The sequence below is a fragment of the Lichenostomus cassidix genome, chromosome 10, assembly GCF_008360975.1.
Source record: "Lichenostomus cassidix isolate B80296 chromosome 10, HeHo_3.0, whole genome shotgun sequence".
Lineage (NCBI taxonomy): Eukaryota > Metazoa > Chordata > Aves > Passeriformes > Meliphagidae > Lichenostomus > Lichenostomus cassidix.
The window spans coordinates 18,090,497-18,110,276 of NC_139491.1; the positions used below are offsets into that span (position 1 = coordinate 18,090,497).

A 19,780-nucleotide genomic window follows, 5' to 3' on the forward strand; every position below is an offset into this window, starting at 1 on the left:
TGGTGTTTCCTTTCCCATGGCTGGAGAAGCTGCCTGGCAAACCCTCTGCCTTGAAATGTGGTGCTTCTTAAAACAAAGGCATTTGGCCTTAAATCCCCTTTTACTCCTCCTCATGACCAGCTTTGCTCCGGGAACCGGGTGTGCTCAGCAGCAAACCCACGTACAAGGAAAGCACATCAGCTCCTGGTGGGAAAGTGAATTATTGAAGTCAAGGGAAGCTGTGACGAAGCAATCAGGGTGGACTGCCGTATGCTCCCGGTGAATTATTCAAAGCCTGGTTTTAAAGCAATTCCTGAAATAAAGATGACAGAGAAGTGGGGGTGAAGAAAAAAAACACAGTAAAGGGCCACTGTGATGTCTCCCTGGGTGTGGGGACCAGGCTGCCCCCTCCACAGGCTGCTGCTGCCTGGGAGAGATGGGCATACACATAAAAAGACACCCTCGATGTATCTTTTAATGCTGTTTTATCCTAAAGTCAGACAATTTCGTCTGGATGGGCTGGTTTAACCCCACTGCCAGGAGAGCCAGGCAGAGAAAAGTCCCTGCTTCAGAGGACAGCCTGTGAATTTATTTGATTTCAACAGACCTGAAAGCAGCAGAGCTAGAAGAGACATGCGGTGTTGGGAATGGGGAAAACCAGGCTGAACTGCCTCCAAGGCTCCTAAAGAAAGCCAAACCACAAAGGAAAACAAGAAGGAAAGAGAAAATACTTTATTACATCTGTTTGAAGTGAGGAAGATACAGGAATGAGCAAACACCGAACTGTGTTGCCTCTGCTCACAAATGAACACACCGCTGAGCCTAATGGGATTTTAGATTAAAAGTTTTAACAAAAAATAACAACCACCTCCGCAAATAGAGTTTTATAAGGTCAAATAACAGATGCAGGGGAGTAAAAACCACTGCCCATGTTTTACCTCCTTCTGCAGGGATCCTTCTCCCAGCCTGAGCCTCTGTCTTCAGATGTCCTCCTCTAATTCCTGCCTTTATCCTCGGTGGTCATGTTCCCTGCTGAGCATGGCTGGGGAATAATCCTCTAGCATCCTATTTTGGCCACCTTTTCTAGGCAGGGCTTTACAAGTAGTTTGGCTCCCATGAGCAAAGGCCACCTTTGGGGAGCAGCAGGGCTGGGGACATGGAGCAGGGACAGCCTCAGTGGCAATAGGATGCTGCACAGGGAAAGGCACTTTCCTATGGAGTTTCCCATCACTCTTGTGGTTTCTCCAGTGATGCAGGGTTGCAGCCTGCCTTGGCTTTGGTCAGAGGATCGCTTCCCAACATCCAGGAGGGTTCTGATACACACTGACACCCCCTTTGCTAATAGGGAAACATCTAGTCCACGTGCAGGCTGGCCCTTTACCCACCTATTTCTGCTGGGCATCAGATGCACTTGCCCCATGACTCATTTTTGTAGGTATCAGGTACTTTCAGCAACAACTGACTTCAAGGACATTGGGGGTTTGCAGCACCCTTGAAAAATTAGGTAACTTCTGCACGCCTAAATAGATGCTTAATGACAGACACTTGTGGGTTAGCTGTTGGCAGCAGCCCAAGGCCAGGGTGAATCAGACACTGCCAGGATGGGTGATGGACTTATCCCTTGAAGCTCTTCCCTGCTGTGCCCTGCCATTGGCCCAGCAATGCATCCCCTGCGACAGTGTGGCCTGGCACCCAGCCCCTCCTCACCCCATTCATCCCAGCAGTGAGGATGGACTCTCCCAGACCACATCCCACAGTCCTGAGAAGGAAGGACGAGGGTGTGAGCATGCAGCATCCTCCTGCAGAGGGATGCTCAGGTGGCTGATGGAGAGGATCCGCTCCCCAGCACGACGTGGGTGGGTTGGCTGCCCTGCATGGGTCGTGCCGAGGAGCGGATCCTCTCCAGCAGCCGACCCGGACCACCGGGTGATTGAGAAGCATCGTTGGCCTCTCCAGCGCTCTCAGTCCCCCTTCTCCCCTGCTGATTGCAATCAACACCTCATTCATACGCCTCTGTTTACCAATTTTCCAGGAGGTATCATGCTAATGAAGGGAGCCAGGCAATCAAGCAGCTTCCCAGAAGTGGGGAAAAGAAGAGGGAAGGAAGAAAAGGCTGCTGCCGGGAAAAAGAGGGGAATGGGCTAGGCAAGGTTGAGAGAAGGGAGAGAAGAGCCAAATGGATGACTCTGGGGGTTCACTCTGACCTACTGTCAGCCCTGCATCCCTTCTTGGTGCTGTGAGGAGAAAGATGCTGCTACCTGTTGGGCAACATCTGCAGCATCCTTGGCAGAGGTGCTGAGGTAGATGGGTACCATGCTGAGGAAGATGAGGATGCTGGCCACAGCACTGCAAGGAAGGTTTACAGCTTCTGAGAAAGTTCAGGTAAATCTCTGGAGAGCACAGTGCGGAGCCCAGGCTCACGGGCTGTGCTCTGCAACAATATTTGCCCCAGGAATTATGAGTGCTGTATAAGCAAGGACTCTATGCAGGTAATAAGATTTAAAATTGAGTGCCAAGTCCTTCAGGACACCCTCTTGGCTGCCTGCAGGTGGCATCACCAATGCCTGTGGTGGGTTTTCCAGTTCTACTTACTTGGCACAATGGTGGGATAGGTAAGACAGTTTGCTCCCTTCTCACAAAGACCCAGAATAAGGGGTATGATCCTTTGCCCACAGTCCTGCTCTGGCAGTGAGCCTGAAGCTCCCTCGGCCCCTCCATCCTTCATCCCCATCTAGCACAGAGGCTGGAGCCCAGCAGATCCATGCAGGCAGAGCTGGCAGCAGCAGGGTGCTTTGGTGCTGGATGGTGAGGCCAGAGGAGTGACAGGCAGGGCTGTGTCCCCTCCATGTCCCCATGCCTTCAGCTGTCTGATTCACACAGACCAGGAGTGACAGCTTTGCCAGACACTGCACCTCCGAGCTGGCAGCACCTGGAGCCCTTTCCCAGCTCCCAATGTTCTCACCCATCAGTCAGCAGGGAGGATGCACAGGCAGGGTGGGGACTGCCTGCCCCAGAACCACGGTGTTCCTGCCCCACAAGGGTTGCTGTTGAGAGGAGCTGGGAGATGTCGTGAGTACCCATGTCTCTCCCTTATCAACATGCCAACCATAAAGGGCTGTCCAGCAGGATTTACAGACCCCAAACTGCCCATAACATGCTGCTGGCAGTCTATTCTTGTTCATTCTGAAAGGCTGTGCTTGCCTGAGTGCCCTCGGGCAGGGTCCAGCCCTGGCCTCTCCGCAGATGGGGACAAGCTCTCCATCACCCCCGCTGCTTGCTGGAGCGAAGCTGCCATGGGACAGCTGCCCATTCCCTGCCTGCTGACTCCTTTCTGCCAGGACTACAGGTTTAGGGAGGATTTTTGAGGCAAGATCTTATTTTTCAGAGCAGAAAGTCCCTTGGGGCAGGATTTTCAGCACTAGTGGACTGGGATCCCACATGGGATAGTGGTGTCCGAGGGCAGTGCTGAGGCCATGCAGCTGAGGACATCTCCTTGCCAGAAAGCCAAGGAGAAAGGATGGCTTGCAGGTGGCAATCGGGCAACAAATAACACAGCGGAAGACAGACGTGATTCCAGCCAGATGGAGAAACAGCAACAAACAATCTGTCTCCAGCAGAGGAAGCCCCGACAGCCCCAGCCACCACAGAGAGGGGAGCACCCTTGAGGAGAGGTGAGGCTTTGCCTGACACCCAGCTGTGTTTGGAGCCCACCAGGACTTTGACATCTCCCCACCCCACTCTAATCCCAGGGGACCACCCCTTTTCCCCCAAGAGTTGGTTTTTTAGGCACTGAGAGCTGCCTGTACTCCCCCCTTGCCCACTAAGCCCCAGGCACAGCTGATAGATGAATGGGCTCTCAACATGATTGATCTCATTGACAGTATGAAACATGGTGATTACCTGGTGCTGGCAGATTTTCCTAAGTGTAGCTCACGCAGACACAGGACGTTTGTGCCATTATCGTTATTAACTCCATTGTTAACGACTAATCTATGCAAGGACTTGGCCTGGACTCTCTGAAGCACATGAGGCAAGCTGCTGTGTTCATACTGGAAACGGACCCTGCAACAGGAAAGGGGATTTTTATCCATTTAATATTATTTTTAATTTTCTTTTTCCTTTTTGTGGTCTATTTATGGAGGTGAGCATCCTCCAAGCGTTCCTGCTCACTCCCTTGTCCCTTCAGCCCTGCATGCTCAGCGTTTCTGGGTGCTGATGACAAGGTATTTCAGGAGCTCTGCCCCATCCACTCCCATTAAAATCCACCGCAGGTCTCAGCTTTCCCTTAGAGAAAAAAGTCCAAACCTCTTTTAAAAATGTTTTCTCCCCAAATATCTACCATTTGCCAATCCTAAATTTCAGCCCAGAAACTTAACCACAATAAACGAGCCCTTTTCTCGAAGACCCCCCCACTCCGAGCACAGTCAGCAGCCGTCAGCTGAGACCTAATCAACGTCTTTCCAAAGAGGGAAGAAAAAATTATAAATAAATCCTGCACCAAGGCGTTGTAGCTGATGCTCAAGTCAGGGGATCATTTAGGGATGATTTATGGAATAGCAAACAGGTAAAAGGGAGATTGGGCTAAGGGGGGACAGGCACAACAAAACAGGAGGGATTTAGCAACAAGGTAAAAATAGCCTAAAAATATGGCAAATGAGAAAATAGCGACAGTTGCCATCCCCACAAGGATGAGTTAAAATCCTGGCTGGCGTAACTCAGCGGAGAGCCTGGGAAGCCAATGGAGCTGCAGTAATTTACAATAACTGCTAGTTTGGCTCAATTTAAATAGCTCAGCTTTATGAATACCAGGAATACGTGTGCGAAAGAGGAGAGGCGAGTTGGGAAGGTTTTATTTACACTGCAGCTTAGAAGCTGCTTAAACTGATTTGGAAGCAGGTGAATAATTAATTGCATCTTTAAGGAATCGAGCTGTTAATAATACTCCCCACAGTGGCAGTTTATAAATGTTCCTGTCAGGGTGGAACATGGAGCATCGCAGAGGGAAGGTGGTGGGGGGAGGAAAAGCCTCAAGGAAACTCTTCCCCCCACTCCCCTGCCTGCAAAATGAATTAAAGTTGCCATTTTTTCTGCCATCCAGCTGTTTCTGACACCTGGATGTCAAATCAATATTATAATGACAACACCACAGCAGAAAAAAAAAAAAAAGGAAAAAAATAGTCCTATTACTACATGGAAAATATTTGTATTGCTTCCCACTCTACAGGGTACAGCCTATTAATTGGGCATAAAGGGTAGAATCTGCCTGGAGCCTGCAGAACCCATTAGGGAAGCAGCTGGTAACGTTATGATAAAATGGGGTAAATGGGTTCTGTGAGGGGAAGAGGGTCCTGAGCAGTGCAGGGCTTGGTGCCTCCTGCTTCCACACAGCGCAGGACCTCCTGCTGCATCCCTCCCTCCATCCCAGGGGCCCTATCACCAGGAGGTGCTTGCAGAAGGGGGATGAATGAGCAGCAAGTGCCTTCACACCATTTTCCCCAGTTAATCTCCCCCAGCCAAGATAATCCAAAACTGGACCAGCCAGCACAGCCAGAGCTACAGGGATTAAACCAGCAAAAACCTCCAGAGCCAGGAGTTTCAGGAGGAATATAAACACACTTCAAGACAGGAATAAACCTCTAATAAGGAGTTGGGAAGGAAAAGCTGGGGGAAAAGCTGGTTCCTTCTGGGAATCTTTGGCTGGGAGAAGGATTTGGCCCCTGGTGCAAGTGGCTGCATCAGGGCGGGGGCTGGATGGGGACATCACAGAGTATCCCCAGCCTTGGGGTGGCAGCAGCCCCTCCACTCCCACCTAGGATGGTGGCAAGAATATCCCAGGTTTTGCTCATGCTCTCTTTGGGCATTTTCCTGCCTCTTCATTCCAGCAAGGGACAAACCCATACTCCTCACCTCTCCAATCATTCAAGCCATTTCCCAGGACCTATGCGTGGTGTAGGGAAGAGCAAGGGAGCTCCATGCTGATGCTCCCAGCCCACCTCTGAGGTGGAAAATCAGCACCTGCAGAGCCCTGCCTCATTTTCCATGATTAATCAGTTTGCTTGAGAGCAGCAGGACTCCCACCCTCATCCATCCCCCCCGACAGCCACGTGTAAAGGCTGACGTTAATCAGATAAATTCCTTTGCAGCAGCACCAACAATTTTTCTAAAGCACAGTCTCCCTGGAGCTACTAATAATTACTCCAGATCCAGACATTAAAGCACCACCAAAAAAAATGTTTTTAATTAAAAAATTAATTTTTCTGACAGACCCACTGACGCTAAACTTGGAGCAGCAAAGCATCCATCAGGAGGGAAAGGAGAGGGATGGCAATGACCTGCTGACAAGCCTCTGCAGGGAAAGGGGCAAGGAGAAGAACTGCATCCCTTTGGCTTTGGAGAAGCTGTCCCATTTCCAAATGTCTTGTAATGTCCCTGCCCTGTACAACGTATCTCAAATGCAGCAGAGTTAAGGTGATGTCCTGCTCGATGGCTTCAATCCCAGTTGCACATTTCCAAATGCATCTGTGCTGTTGGCAAGAGGAGCCAGGAAGGAGCTGTATCCCCAAGTGCCATCTCCCTAAGCCGCTGGGAAAGACATCCCACTGGCAGGACACCCTCAGCCCCCATCAGGTACAGGAAGAACCCTACAGAAGCATCTCCTTCTGTGAAGGCACCCGAACCCTCAAGCCAGGCTGGATTCATTATCCCTGGGCCAGGAGGGGAAAGAATGGAAATAAAACACATCAGTGGGAAAAAATTCATTACCTCAAACGGTTTTTGGTGGGGAAAGGCAGGGGGGAAACAGTGCAGATCCTCTCAGCCAAGCTGAAATGCAGCCACAGTGTCCAGTGCTAAAAAAACCCTGGTATGATGCTCTGGCAAGATCCGTTCACAATTCCTGGGGTTACAGCCCCAACTTTTTCTGACTAACCATAGCAATGCTTGGGCTCTCCTTCCCTCCAGCTACCTCTCCTCCAGGGGGCTCAGGCTCAGAATATAACGAACGTCTTCCCTTGCCCTTCCCAGCACCAAGGTTTGCAGAAGAGGGTAATGAACGTCCCTGTCTCACAGGGTCTGGGGATGTTTTACACAAGCCTGATGGAGGAACACGGCCGGCAGCAAGCCGCTAACAAAAGATGCTTTATTGCAGGAGGATGAAAGGCAGGATGGATCGAGGCAGGGGCTGGATTAATTGGATATGGGAAAATACCTAAATATATACATGGAGGGAGAAGCAGCGAGGTGTTCCTGCAGGACTGAGTTCAGGAAATGCCAAATTGATGTGCTTAGATAAAGATGCTGAGAGCTGATTCCTCAGTTGCCAGTGGTGCTGCCAGCCTTCTGTGAAGCAGGTAAGGGGAAAAAAAGACCCCAAAACTGCTTAAAATATCCCCCGTACCTTCACAAAGGGACCCAAGGCATCATGTCAGGGGATGAAAACTCACCTCTAGCAATGAGCTTGGGGCTCAGAGAGGACCTTCCCTCCTCCTGGCCTAAGAGCCTACTAATGAATTCAATGAAGTCAGTCCAGAAGATCTGGGAAACAGAAAAGGTTGAATGAATTTGAGTTGCTTAACCCAGAGAAGAGACTGTCAAGGGCAAAACTGAGTCTGCAAATACAGGTGGTGATGGCTGCAAAGTGGGAGAGAGAAACCTGTTCCCTTCGTCCAGTGTGAAAAGGAGAGGAAGGGACAGGTTAGATGCTAGGAACCCCCTTTCTAGCAGCTCTGGGGAGGATCTGGGCAGCCCAGCTCCTATCAGTGGGTAGTTTTTATTGAGGAAAGCTGCAATTTTTGCAGTTCCCAGGGCAGGTGGATTGCTGGTATGTTGTAGGTAATTACACCAGTACATCTTCCCACCTCTCCCTGCAGCATCTCACACCCAAACACAGCAGCTTGGCCTCTGTCAGAGCAGGGACTGGAAGAGGAATATGACTTGATTTTCCATCAGCTCACTAAACAGGTGAGAAAATAACATGCAGAGCCATTGCTCTTCATGTACAGCAAGCAGAGATTAACAGGGATTTATCTCAGCGTTCCCCCTGATAAGCAGCCCCTCCCTGGGCTGGAGAGATGCTGGGTGCAGGGGGAAAGGAAGGAAGGGAAACACCTGTGGGACCTTGAGAACCACAATTCACTGTTTTTCACCTCTCACTGAGGATAATTCAGTGGCTAGGAGCCTTTTGGAGATCTCGGACCCATTACTGCGTTCCTGTGTCTCACTTCTGCCTTATTATGGTTCATTTCCCTCTTCTTCCCTCAAAAAAAGCGAAAAAAACCCACCCCAACACTTCAGCTTCTCTGTGATGAGGCAGGAGTATTTCTGCTCACCTGAAAGCCTTAAAAATCAATATATAACTTACCTGTAATAATCCCACACTTCAGGAAATTGCTTCAAATCACATCTATTTGGGGGAGACAGTAATTTAGACTGGCTTCCCCCAGGAATTTCTACTCTGTCAGCACGTGGCTCAGTCCTGAGAGCAGCAGGTTGCTGGAGGAGGTACATAAATACCCTTGGATGGAAGCCTGGCTCTGTGTCTCACCCACCTCACAGCTGGCCATGCCTCCCCTGGCTCCAGCCCCAGCTGATTTCCAGGCCTCCATCACTTCTTAACACATTTTTTTCCTCTGGATTCTTGAAATTAAATGCTGCTAATTTATTTGCAGAAAACTCTGCAACCTGCTGGTACGTCTCTGCCAGCTGTGACCTCATCCCCCAGTGATTGGATTTTGGAGTAAATTAATAGAACCAGTTCATTAATTAATTGCAGCTAACTTGTGCGGTGAACTGGACCCATCTCTCATGTTCACAGACTGCCCAGGAACCGCTCCAGATTCCACCTCAGGAAGCACTTACTGTGTTTTAATTTCAGCTGAGTGGTTTGGATGAACACTTCCCGGTGTTCCAGCTGTTAGCAAACAGCAAACCTTAAATTACCCCCTGCTCAGATCCCGCATCTGACTCCCCAAAATAAAGGGGGACCCCTGAAAACAGCCTCCCCAGGTATCAGAGCTTCTACAGTCAAGGATAATACTGAACATCTCAGATGCTCCTACATCCTATTGTAGACAGGAGCTAGCAGCAAGTGAATGCTCCAGCGAAATCTCTAAACACTGCACATATATTTTGGGTTTATTCGCCGGGCTTACCACTGAATCTTATTTGCTGGCGTGGTTTGGGCTTTTTTTTTTTCTTTCCTTCTTTCTCCCTGAGAGAACTTAATAAATCTTTGAAATCATCAAAAAGAAATGCAGCTTCAACACTTAGAGAGCACAGTTAAGTTACTTCCCAGCAATATAAACTAAGGCTGTAAAGTCAAACATTTCCATGCCATAACGCAAGGCGAAAATGAGGGTTTGGGAACAGAGGGAGCAGGAATGGCCTTGCCTCAACTCTCCAATTGCTCGGGGCTGGACAAGTCTGGAAAGCCCATGGCTGGCTGGCAGTAGGGACAGAGATGTCACTGTTGTCCGTCCCCCCCCAGATTTTGCCAACATTCCCCTTCTGCCACACGCAGCAATTTCAGCTGTTCTCATTTTGGTGGCTGTCTCTGCACGACCCCGCTCTGAGGTAAGGGATGGCTTGATGGATCTCCCCCACACCGAGGCACAGGCACTGGCAGCAAGGAACCAGCAGAGACAGACTGAACAACCCGGGGGTGCCCACATCCTCCCTCTCTCTTTTCTTCTCTTAATAATGTTTTGTCCAGGGTTCACAGAGATGGGAGAACCCCCTTGAAGCCCCGAGGGAGGAGCCTGCTGGCACTCACCGGCTGCAGGACCAGGGAGGGAGGCTGGCAGGCAGGACCAGGGTGGGGTGCAGAGAGGACACAGCCAGGACCACGGCAGGATGGAGACAGGCAGGACCAGGGATGGATGCAGGCAGCATTTCCATGGCAACACAAGGAAAAAGCAGCATGGCCACTGCTCCAAGAGGAGAAAGGCATCAGGAGAAACTTTGTTGCCATGGAGGGCACAGGGACACAAGCCCTCCAGCACCAGCCAAGATCTGGGGTTCCCATCCCCGGATGTGGCACCCATCAAACCCCTCCACCCCAGCAGCTTGGGGTGCCATGGGGACCCCAGATGCAGGTCCTGGGGGTGGGGTCCCTCACCCTTCCACGGTGCCAGGAAGCTGTGGGTAATTGTGATGCAGAGAGCCGAGGCTGTGCCGTGCCCTTGATTTACTCTCTCCAGCCTCCTGCTTTCTAAATCTCTCTTTATTAGTATCACCACACAGCAGAGTGCAATTAGCAGTATATTAGCCATAAAAAAGCAGCCAGAGCCAGAAGTACCGCAGGTTATGGCTTTAAATCCTGATCTGACAGGGTGGCTGTGGACACACACCCTCCCCGTGACCCCCAGCCCATACTGCGATGTCACCCATCCCCATAGACAATGGGAACCCCAACACTCCTCCAGTAGCTACTCCCCCCTCTCCAGAGCTTTTATAGGTGCTGCAGCAGAGCTGACACTAGTCCTGGCCACATTTAACCATTTATATTGATTACCCTGTCAGCTCATTTGAATAATTAAAACCAGATGCAGTCCTTTTAAGCATTTAAGGGAACAGCACCGGGAGCATCCCCGGAGCTGTGTGGTTTCGGCAGATGGGTGCAGGGGAAGCTGTGCAGCTTTTGCTGTCAAATCTTCCTCTCAGTGACATTTGCCACCCTGTGTGGTACCTCTCATGTCCCCACTGTTAGGGATGGGGTGGCGGAATCAGCATAGTTCCCAACCCCAGGCACGTTGGTGGGAATAATTGCTCTTGTACACTGCTACTGTTCCTTATATAAACAGCATTAAACCTGCCAGCCAGCCACAACCCTGATTAACAGCAGCAAATAAATGAACCCAGTGCCAACAGCTCAACACTCCAGTGCGTGCAGGGATGGGGGTGGCCCAGCATCCAGCCCCACCTTGGCCTCATGACCCACAGCTCCTGTTCCAAATCTCACCCATATGCAAAGCTCTTACACCAGGTCTCTTGCCAGGGACCTCTGGCTCCTTAAAATGGATGGGTGATACCAGCTCAACTCTGGTTACTTGTTATTCCATCGTCTTTTCAAAGGGAGTAAAATATTCCTGGCGTGGTGCTGGTTATGCACTCCTGCCATCATGCAGAGATGAGTTATCTTTACAGAAAGAAGCATAGATTAATATGTCAAATGAAAATGAACTATCGGCAGAAGAAGATGAAAATGCAATGGCCAGTGACAGGGAGAAAAAGAACAGAAAAAAGAAAACTAAGCTTCTTGGGAGGACAGAAACATTTAAAACTGAGGAATTGATCAGCATTGGTGAAGTTGGATGGAATCTGAACACCCTGCACAAGGCAGGGACCTTCTTCTTCTGCCCAGAGGAGAGCACCACAGCCTCACCATGTCCTTGAGACTTGGTCCTACCACCCCCACCATGGCCCCCAGGTAAAGCAATTTCCTGGGGACAGATGAGCAGCTCTCCCCTTGCAGCACACAACCCCTGACTCTGGCTCTGCTCAAAACCTCATGCTCCAGGCTGCTTTGAAGCTTCTGGACCAGCAGTAGAAGGTGACACTTTCAGTGGGTCTCCATCCCACCATCAGACATGTGCCCCCTTCTCTCTAGAACCACCCGTGCCCTGCTCCATGCTCTTGGGTCCCCCTCTGCCCCCTCACTGCAGTATCCAGCCCTGCCATGCTTTCCCAACCCCAGAGCCAACCACCAGAGATAAATACCACTCAAAAATATTTTTCCAAGTAGGAATGGGTACACTCCAGCAGTGCGTCACAGCCACCTCACAATTTACAGGTGTTTATCATCTGGGATGAGCAGTTGAGCTGAGCTGGTTTTATTTAGACATACTTCCAGTACCTGGAAATAGCTATTTATATGTCCCAGTGTTTTGACGTGGTTAGGTGCCTGGATTTTGATGGATCAAGCCTATGAGCAGCAGGCTGGCAGGTTTCTGTTTCCTCTCCTCCCAGCAGACTCCCATGCTCAGGCATCAGGATGGGATTGGGGAGCCCCTATGCTGGGCAGAGTCCAGCAGCCTCCCTTACCCTCCAGCTCCTCAGCATGGAGAAGAGGCCAAAAAGATCCCTTCTTCTGCCTGCTGCTTGCTGCCTCTGTCGGAGATAAGAATTAATTAAATTTCCCTGCCTTTGTTACTGCCTGGGGAATTTTTCAGCTCCCTCCACCACAGGGTCCATCTGATTTAAGGGGGGGGATAGGAATATACTCCATTACACGTGTCCTAATATTGCAGATGGGATATCACCCCTGAGCACTGAACACCTTGCAACAGGAATATTTACAGAGCTGCTTCTTCATTCCCCAATCCCTGGGGTGCCACAGCCCCCTCCAGCAGTGCTGGAATGGGCAGGGCCCAACCCAACCATAAATCCCACAGGCCTCCACCACCTCAGTCAGGTTTATAGCCAGGCAGAAGCTTACACAGTAGAATAAGGGATTGTTCCCTCCAAAACTCCATCAGAAATTCGGCTTCCCCCTGCTCTCTGGGACTTTCAGAGCTGATGGGACCCTTCCAGAGCCACAGAGGTTGGCTCACCCACACCATAGCGCCAGGGACAAGAAAGGGAGGCATCCATCAGCCAGAGGAAGAGGACCAGACTCTCCCACCCTAATGGGACACCTGATGCCACTGAGAACCACCCTGCTCAAGAGCTTCAGCCCCTGGAGACCCAGAGCACCTGGGCAAGCAGCATCTCCCCAGCTCAGCACAGGCCACCCCACGCCCTCCACCCTGTCCTTGCCTGCCCAGGGGTGGCAGGGCTGTAAATGCCTTTGGTGGAGGGACCTGCCATGAATCACTCTGGATTTACAGCTGAGCTGCAGGAAAGGGAATTATATAACTCTCAGGAGACAGGCTGGCGTGGAGCGAGCATCCATCAAGTATAAATTCTGGATTATTTACCACTGCTGGATCTTGCCAAGAGAAACACCCCCTGCACTGGACAGCCTGTGAATGGATTCAGCCGCAGGGGCCTGTTCTCCAAATGGAAAGTTTCGGTATTCCTTGTCAGAGGAAACTGCGATGTTTAGTCCCCCCTAAACCCACAGGGTGAGCCCAGAACCCAGCAGAAGATGGGTCTCGTCTCGGCACAGCCCCACCTGGATCACGGAGCCTGGAGCCAGAGGAGTCTGGAAGCAGTGCCAAGCAACCCTTTTTATGAGCAGCACTTAATTATTCGCCCTTTTAAAACGTTTTGCATCATAAACCTGGAATGGAGCAGAGGAAGGTGATTATTCTGCCATTTGCTCTCCCTTGCTGGAGGCCAGTGGTGTGTGCTGAGCAAAGTGGCTACAGCCTGGGGATCCCATCCAAACCAGCACCCAGCTTTGTTGACACCTACAGTGTCATTTTGCACTGAATTAAGACACATACAAGAAGATTTAGGGAGGTGAGACGTCCCTCAGACAGGTATCACAGGCAGCAAGATCCATCATCAAATCATTGCATCCTCAACACCAACAGCCTTCAATCAAGGCAAGGGAAGGGGGCAGGAGATGCTCTCCAAAGCTCAGCCTGGGTGGCCACAGGGGTCCCTGTGACATACAGTCTGTATCTGGGGCAGATGGCTCCTGTATTTTGCTCTCCCCAAGTCCTGGCCATGCCAGGCTGCTGATCCCACCCTTTGGGACCATCGGCTGTCTACTTAGCTCTAGCAGCTGATTTACGAGCAGACCAGTGGGATGGATCAAGAACTAAACAAAACCTTTGTTACATAAATAACCCCCTAATTGTGCCCCATTACATGCCTTTAACATAAGCACACATTGAAGTGTTTCCTCAGCGAGAGAAGGATTTGGGCTTTATTTTTAAGGTAGGACTTGCAAATCCCAGAAAACCTGAGCACCCTGATCTAGTGGAAGGTGTCTCAGCAGGGGGTTGGAACTGGGTGATCTTTAAAGTCCCTTCCAACCCAAGCCATTCTGAAATTCTATGATCTGAGCCATCACAATGAGCTTTCCAATCTCTTCAGCCCTCGCAGAGAGAGAAACAGATTCGATCTGCCCAAATACAGGCTTTTTAGGAGGGATTTTGGATTCACTCCCAACCTGGAAACTTTATATCAGTTCTTTGCCGTTTTCCTTAAATTGGCAGTAAAAATTGAGGGAGACTAAAAGTCTGTGATTTGTACTTTGCACATGGGGAGCGGAACAATCTTTTGTTCATTTACTGTGACAACTGCAGTTCAGATTTAATTATTTACGATAATGTTCCAAGGCGCATTAGGGAATGTTCTCTTAGTTCGTAAAAAATAATGACGCCTTGGTGCTGAGTGGCACCTAGCTACAGGCTCTGCTACTGCACTGGGGGGAGGCACGTGCAGCTCCAGGAATGGAGCAGAATCCACTTGCCACACCTCATTTGCTGGGTGGCTCGGGAGCTTTGCCCAGCACAGCGCCCCTGAGCCATCCAAGCTGTTCCCACGTGCCATACTCACCATCCAGAGTCCAAGACAAGATCACTCCACCAGCACCCTGAGCTGCTGCAGCCTCTGCACAAGCAGAGGCTCCTCTCCAACAGCCCCAGCTGGTTAATGGAGGATTCCATGGCTGTATTTTTATTCCCCTCACCTGAAATACAGCCTGGAAACTCCCATTCCCTCCCAAAGCTGCTGGCAGACCTTGGTTCGTGTTTTCTCCTTGTCCTTGTCTAAACACCCACTGCCCCACCTCAGTCTGTCTCCCAGCACTTTTTGCTATGTCCTTCTCCATTAGTCACAGGAATTAGGGGAGACAGTTGGTATTTCATCATTAAATGTCTCACATCCAATAAATAGATCATTATTCTCCTCTGATTAGCAGCTCTACTTCCATCAGTTCAGAATAGTTATGGGTTTTTTCCCTTCCCATCTTCAAGGCGTAGCACAGTTTCTCCTAAGATCTGTTATAATCAAAGGATTAGAGCTCTGGAAATGTCCTCTGCATACGCAGGAAGGCTTTTTCCTGCTCTCCCCCCCTCTCTGAGTGAGCGTGCTTTGAAACTCTGGCTCCTGGCTCCACGACACTGCCTGTACCTGACCTGGTTTAATTTTAGTCTTGCCCAAATCTGCCACCAGCTCATTTAGCTGCAGCACTGAGAGCTCTCCATGGAGCTGGCCACAGGTCAGCTCACATACTTTTATTACAATTGCAGAGTCCACACGTATCCTGCAGCTCTGACCTGCCTCCTAGATGTTGGACACCTTCCCTCTCAGAGCTGCAAATGCCTTCTCCTCCAGCCAACCAGCACCACTGGGATGGGAGACAGGAGCTGCACCCTGGGCACAGCTCCTCTTTTCTCATAGCACAGGTGTCAACATCAGGTTTTGCATTATATCCACAACTTCAAAGGCTGCAGAGAAAATGAGAGGTGGATGCAGTCTTTTGGGATATTTCCAGCATTTCTGACATGGCAAGCTATGCCCTGGAAAGAGCAGACCCAGCTGCCCAGTTACAGCCATGATGGGCCAAGCAAGACACAAGAGCATGAAAATTCCAATGAATATTCATTTAAAAACTTGCTCAAATATTCCCAAGGTAAATGTGGCTCTGTATTAATTTCACTCTGTACACTGAGCACATAGTTATTGCAGAGAGAAAGCTGCGCAACTGGATAAAAATGGGTTTGGGGGTCTCTCACTGAAGCAGGAAAATTTAAAGACCCCAGGATCCAACTGCCTTGCAGCTCTTCCACCACACATGCTGAAGGACCCTCTTCCCCCAGCACAGCTCAGCCAGGACTGGAGCAGCAGGTCCCACCAAGCTCAGAGGAGAGGGCAGTTCCCTTTCAGCTTGCATTTTTCCAGAGGTGTGGAAAAAGCTCACTCTGAAAATAGCCACGTAAATACTCTCACTGGACATTCAGTTCAATTAGCTTTGCTGACCTCACAGGCAAGGCTTTAGCTGAGTCTCACAGGTCACAAAGGAACAGGGCAGCATAATTAGCCAGTGAAGTCCGGAGCAGTGAATCCCAATGGAAGGGAGATCTTCACCAAATAAACCCAATTGCTCGAGCTCCTCCTTCAATCCCAGCTCCTCCTTCACCGATTCTCTGGCTTTTCAGCACCTGAGGCCATCTCCTTGCAGCAAACCCCAGTCTGTCCCATCCTGCTGACACCCCTTCCATCTATTCCCATTCCTCACACCCTGCAGCTCTTCCCAGGCTGTAATTGGGATGATGGCTGTGTTTGCAGACATGTCTGTCATCAAGCTCGTCTTTCCATCCACTCCATAACACAAGACCCACACCTATGGACACATCCATCATCCCTATGTGCTGCTCTGGCACTAATACCCTTGTGAGGGGCTCTGGATTGCCTGGGAGATAACAAGTTTGCATCTTTAATGGCTCCTCCAATATTTGTACCCAGCTCCATCCCTGCCTGGCTGGATCTCTCCCATTCCAGGAGGTCTCTAATTGCTGCATGATGTGTCGGTTCAGCCGGCTGATCACAAATCACTCTGCCAGCCAGGCCCTCAAAGCGGCACCTTGGGACCAATTCGCTTCGGTGACATCTCAGACAGCTCTGCACAGTCCCAGGAAGGGAGATAAGAATGGGAAGGGAGGGGACAGTGGGGACCAAAATGCAGACCCACAGCCAACACAGCTCTCTGCTGTGCAGGGGCTCCAGCAACAAAAAAAAAAAAAAAAAGAAAAAAAAAGAACACCAAGAATGGGAGCTGGGCAACTGTAGGAATAAATGGCCAAGCTTCAGAAAGACAGGCAGCTTCTACCTTATATTGGGAATTTTTGACTCTCTGCCTTCTCCTTTCAGACCTGGAAACCAATCCCTTCCATGTTCAGGGTCAGCTGCTGCCTGGCTGCTTGCCCCTCTTAATTCCCATAAATCACAGCTCCTCACTTTCCATCTGTAAATTTGGGGAGCAGCACCTCGTGCTCCATGGGTTAAAAGACACCATGAGCTATTTGAGATCATAGTTGGGCCTCTCCATCCCATGCCAGAGGGAAGGTGGCTACCCCAGCTTTTCCCACATCCCACAGGCACCAGGATGAACCAGCACTGAAAAAACAATCCACAGCCAGGAAGGATTTGGGAAGGACCCAGGGCTGAGCTGCCCCCAGCCCTCCCCTCCACCCCAGTGAGGATGCTGCAGCTCTTTCCCCATCCCACTTCTTGTTCAGTGCCTTGTTCTGCTCTGGGCTCAGAGGGTATTTCAGCCATCTCAGTGCTTCTAATCTCTTTGGGAACATTGCTGAGAAACACAATTTCAAGACTCCCAAGATGTGACATGACTTGTAATTTGAGGCAGAGGTGAGAGCCTACCACCCAAGGGACAGAAAATAAACCGCCTCTGCATGATTCTGCTCCCAGCCCCCCTCCCTGTGATGCTCCCCTTTCCAACCCGAGCCCCAAAACCTGGGGCTGGAGTCCCTGGGCAGCCCCCTCTGGCAGGAGGGTGCCTCTGACCTCATTCCTCACACTCAGCACCCCGGAGAGCAAAGCAGAGGCTGGAAAGCACCTGGACGAGGAGCAAGAGATGTGGGGCACAGGGGCTGCAGGCAGTGAGGGGGAAGAAGGGCAGGGCTGCAGGGCAGCCAGCCCTAGCTCAGAGAAGCCAGGGAAGCCATTTGGGAGCAGCTTCTGCAGAGCAGGAGGCTGAGTGGCACATCCCAAAATGCCATCTGCTGGCACCCAGCCCTGCTTCCCACCCCACCAGGAGCCCCTGACACCAGGCAGGTCCCTGGTTCCCCAGAGCAGGATTCCTCTGCAGGGATCCAGGCAGACTCACACCCCACTGCACCCCAAATCACACCTACTAACCAAACTCCTCTTTTGCCAAATCGGCTACCCCAGCTCCACTTTGATTATCTCTCCATGAAAAGAGCTGTTGGATCAGATCAAGGCCCCAGCTCCCAGCCGTGGTCTCTGGCTAAACATCCTGTGGGAACACTCCCCAAACTGAACTGTTCCCAGCCCCCCCACACCAACACCAGGTAATACTGGTACATTCCACCCAGTTTCCCAGTGCTCTGGTGGGTGATGCTAAAACAAGAGGAAAAATAACACTGTCAATTAGCCTTGACATTTCTGGGGCCAAAACAAGGGTGACGCACAGAAGTGGAAACAAATCAGACATTGAATCTCAGCATCAGGCAAAGCTGGTTAAGCATCCCAAATTTCACCGTTTAAAAAAAAAATCTATTACTGATTTTATTAGACAACACAGGGATTTTGCAGGTCCATGGATGGTCCATGGGCCCATGCAGGTCCCCTCAAGTCCCCTGTGAGGGCCTGCCTGGCTGGGAAAGGCATGGAAAAGATATGAGTGGGAGGGAGCTGGCCATGCTGGCACATGTGCCTTTGTTTCACATCAGAGGAGGAGATAATAACCACCTGTGATCCTGTAAATTTTGATTTACACTCCAGCATCCCAAGCAATGCTCTGTTCATGGCTCAGGTGTTAATTGGGAGATTCCTCCTCATTTGTGAATGTAGCAGCTCCCCAGCTTCTTGGCTGGGTGATGGTTTCATTATCATTTCCTATATGTTAGCTTTAAATCCCCAATAATCCCACACGACTGGAGCCCATTCCAAGTGAGCAGCAAAATCCAATTTAGGATCCTATTCTCTCGGACTATGTAACCAGAGCCTACTTTGCGCAGGCACAAAAATCCAATTCAGCTTCTTTGCCTCACAACAGCTGCCCCCATGAGACTTTTCCAGATGATAAAAACATAAACCCTGAACCCCACAAGCCAGATTTGGAGGTGAGCTGAGCCATTTTGGGAAGGCTGGCACTGAAAGGAGGTGGCTGGGGGGCCGCAAGCAGCTCTGCTCCTGCATCCCTGCCCTGTCCCCAGAGCTCTTGCAGGTGTTCTCAGCTCACACCATGCCCCATCTCCCCTCATCATACATCCCTGTACTCAACCTCTGCCAGCAACCACCTCCCCAGGCACTCTCCAGGTAACTCTTCTTCCTTGCAGCCTATTCCCAAGGCAGTTTAGTCCTTCAGGTTTCTCTACCATTCTCATTTAATTCCCATTAATCCCTATTAACCACACAACATCCAAAGTCACTCCAGCGCAGAATATTTAAAGATTGCCCAAATTTAGTGACTTACCCTGTGCCAGTGCCAGGCTGAGGATGTTCCTTGCATGCCAGAGCTGGAGCCATGCCGGAAAATCAAGGGTGAGGAGTCAGTGACAGCACCTCCAAAACCAGAACTTGGGCAAGACTGAGTTTTCAGTAGGATTGTATTTCCAGTTTCCTGAATCCCCTCTTCAGGGCTCTGGACTGGATTTCAGACACTTTCTTTCTAGAAATGATAGGAAAGGGCTTTGTCACCCAAAAGGGTTGCTGTCCTCAGGGAGTCACAATGCAAGAACACAGAGATGGCCAGATGTTGGAGGTTAGAATTTTTCCTTTTGTTTTCTCTCTCTTAGGGAATTTTGTCCCACCCGTTGCTAAGAGCCAGTAACGATCGGTACTTAAGAGAGACAAAGATGTACCCATGAAGGAGGAGGAGGAGTGCACCTGGCTGCATGTCTCTTATCTGAGGGCTTTTCTCTCAGAGGGGCAGAGATATCGCGGAAGGGGCAGGTATATCGTGATACTGAACACTGAATTTTAACTGGGAAGGACCTTCACCATCCATTCGGGTGCCTCAGGGGAAAACCCGGGACTCCAACTCCCTTCCCCCTCATGGAGGGCGCATCTCCCCGGCTGCGGCTATGGAGAAGCCTGGCTGTCGCGGCGTAGCATTGCCCTTTCTCTGCTGCTCCCTCGGGCTTTTTCTGTTACACTATACCCCCACACCCCGTGCCGGCCACGACACTTGAGGCTCCTGCCA

General features: G+C 50.5%; 1 long non-coding RNA gene across 1 annotated transcript; it reads right to left on the reverse strand.

The window, feature by feature from the left end:
• Positions 1–1,941: 1,941 nt before the first annotated feature.
• Positions 1,942–19,506, reverse strand: LOC146432866 (uncharacterized). The gene is made up of 4 exons (XR_014854359.1): positions 19,052–19,506; positions 7,422–7,512; positions 3,880–4,041; positions 1,942–2,325 (listed from the first exon to the last, which is right to left on the reverse strand). It is a non-coding gene; the product is annotated as an uncharacterized LOC146432866 (long non-coding RNA).
• Between the last annotated feature and the right edge of the window lie 274 nt (positions 19,507–19,780).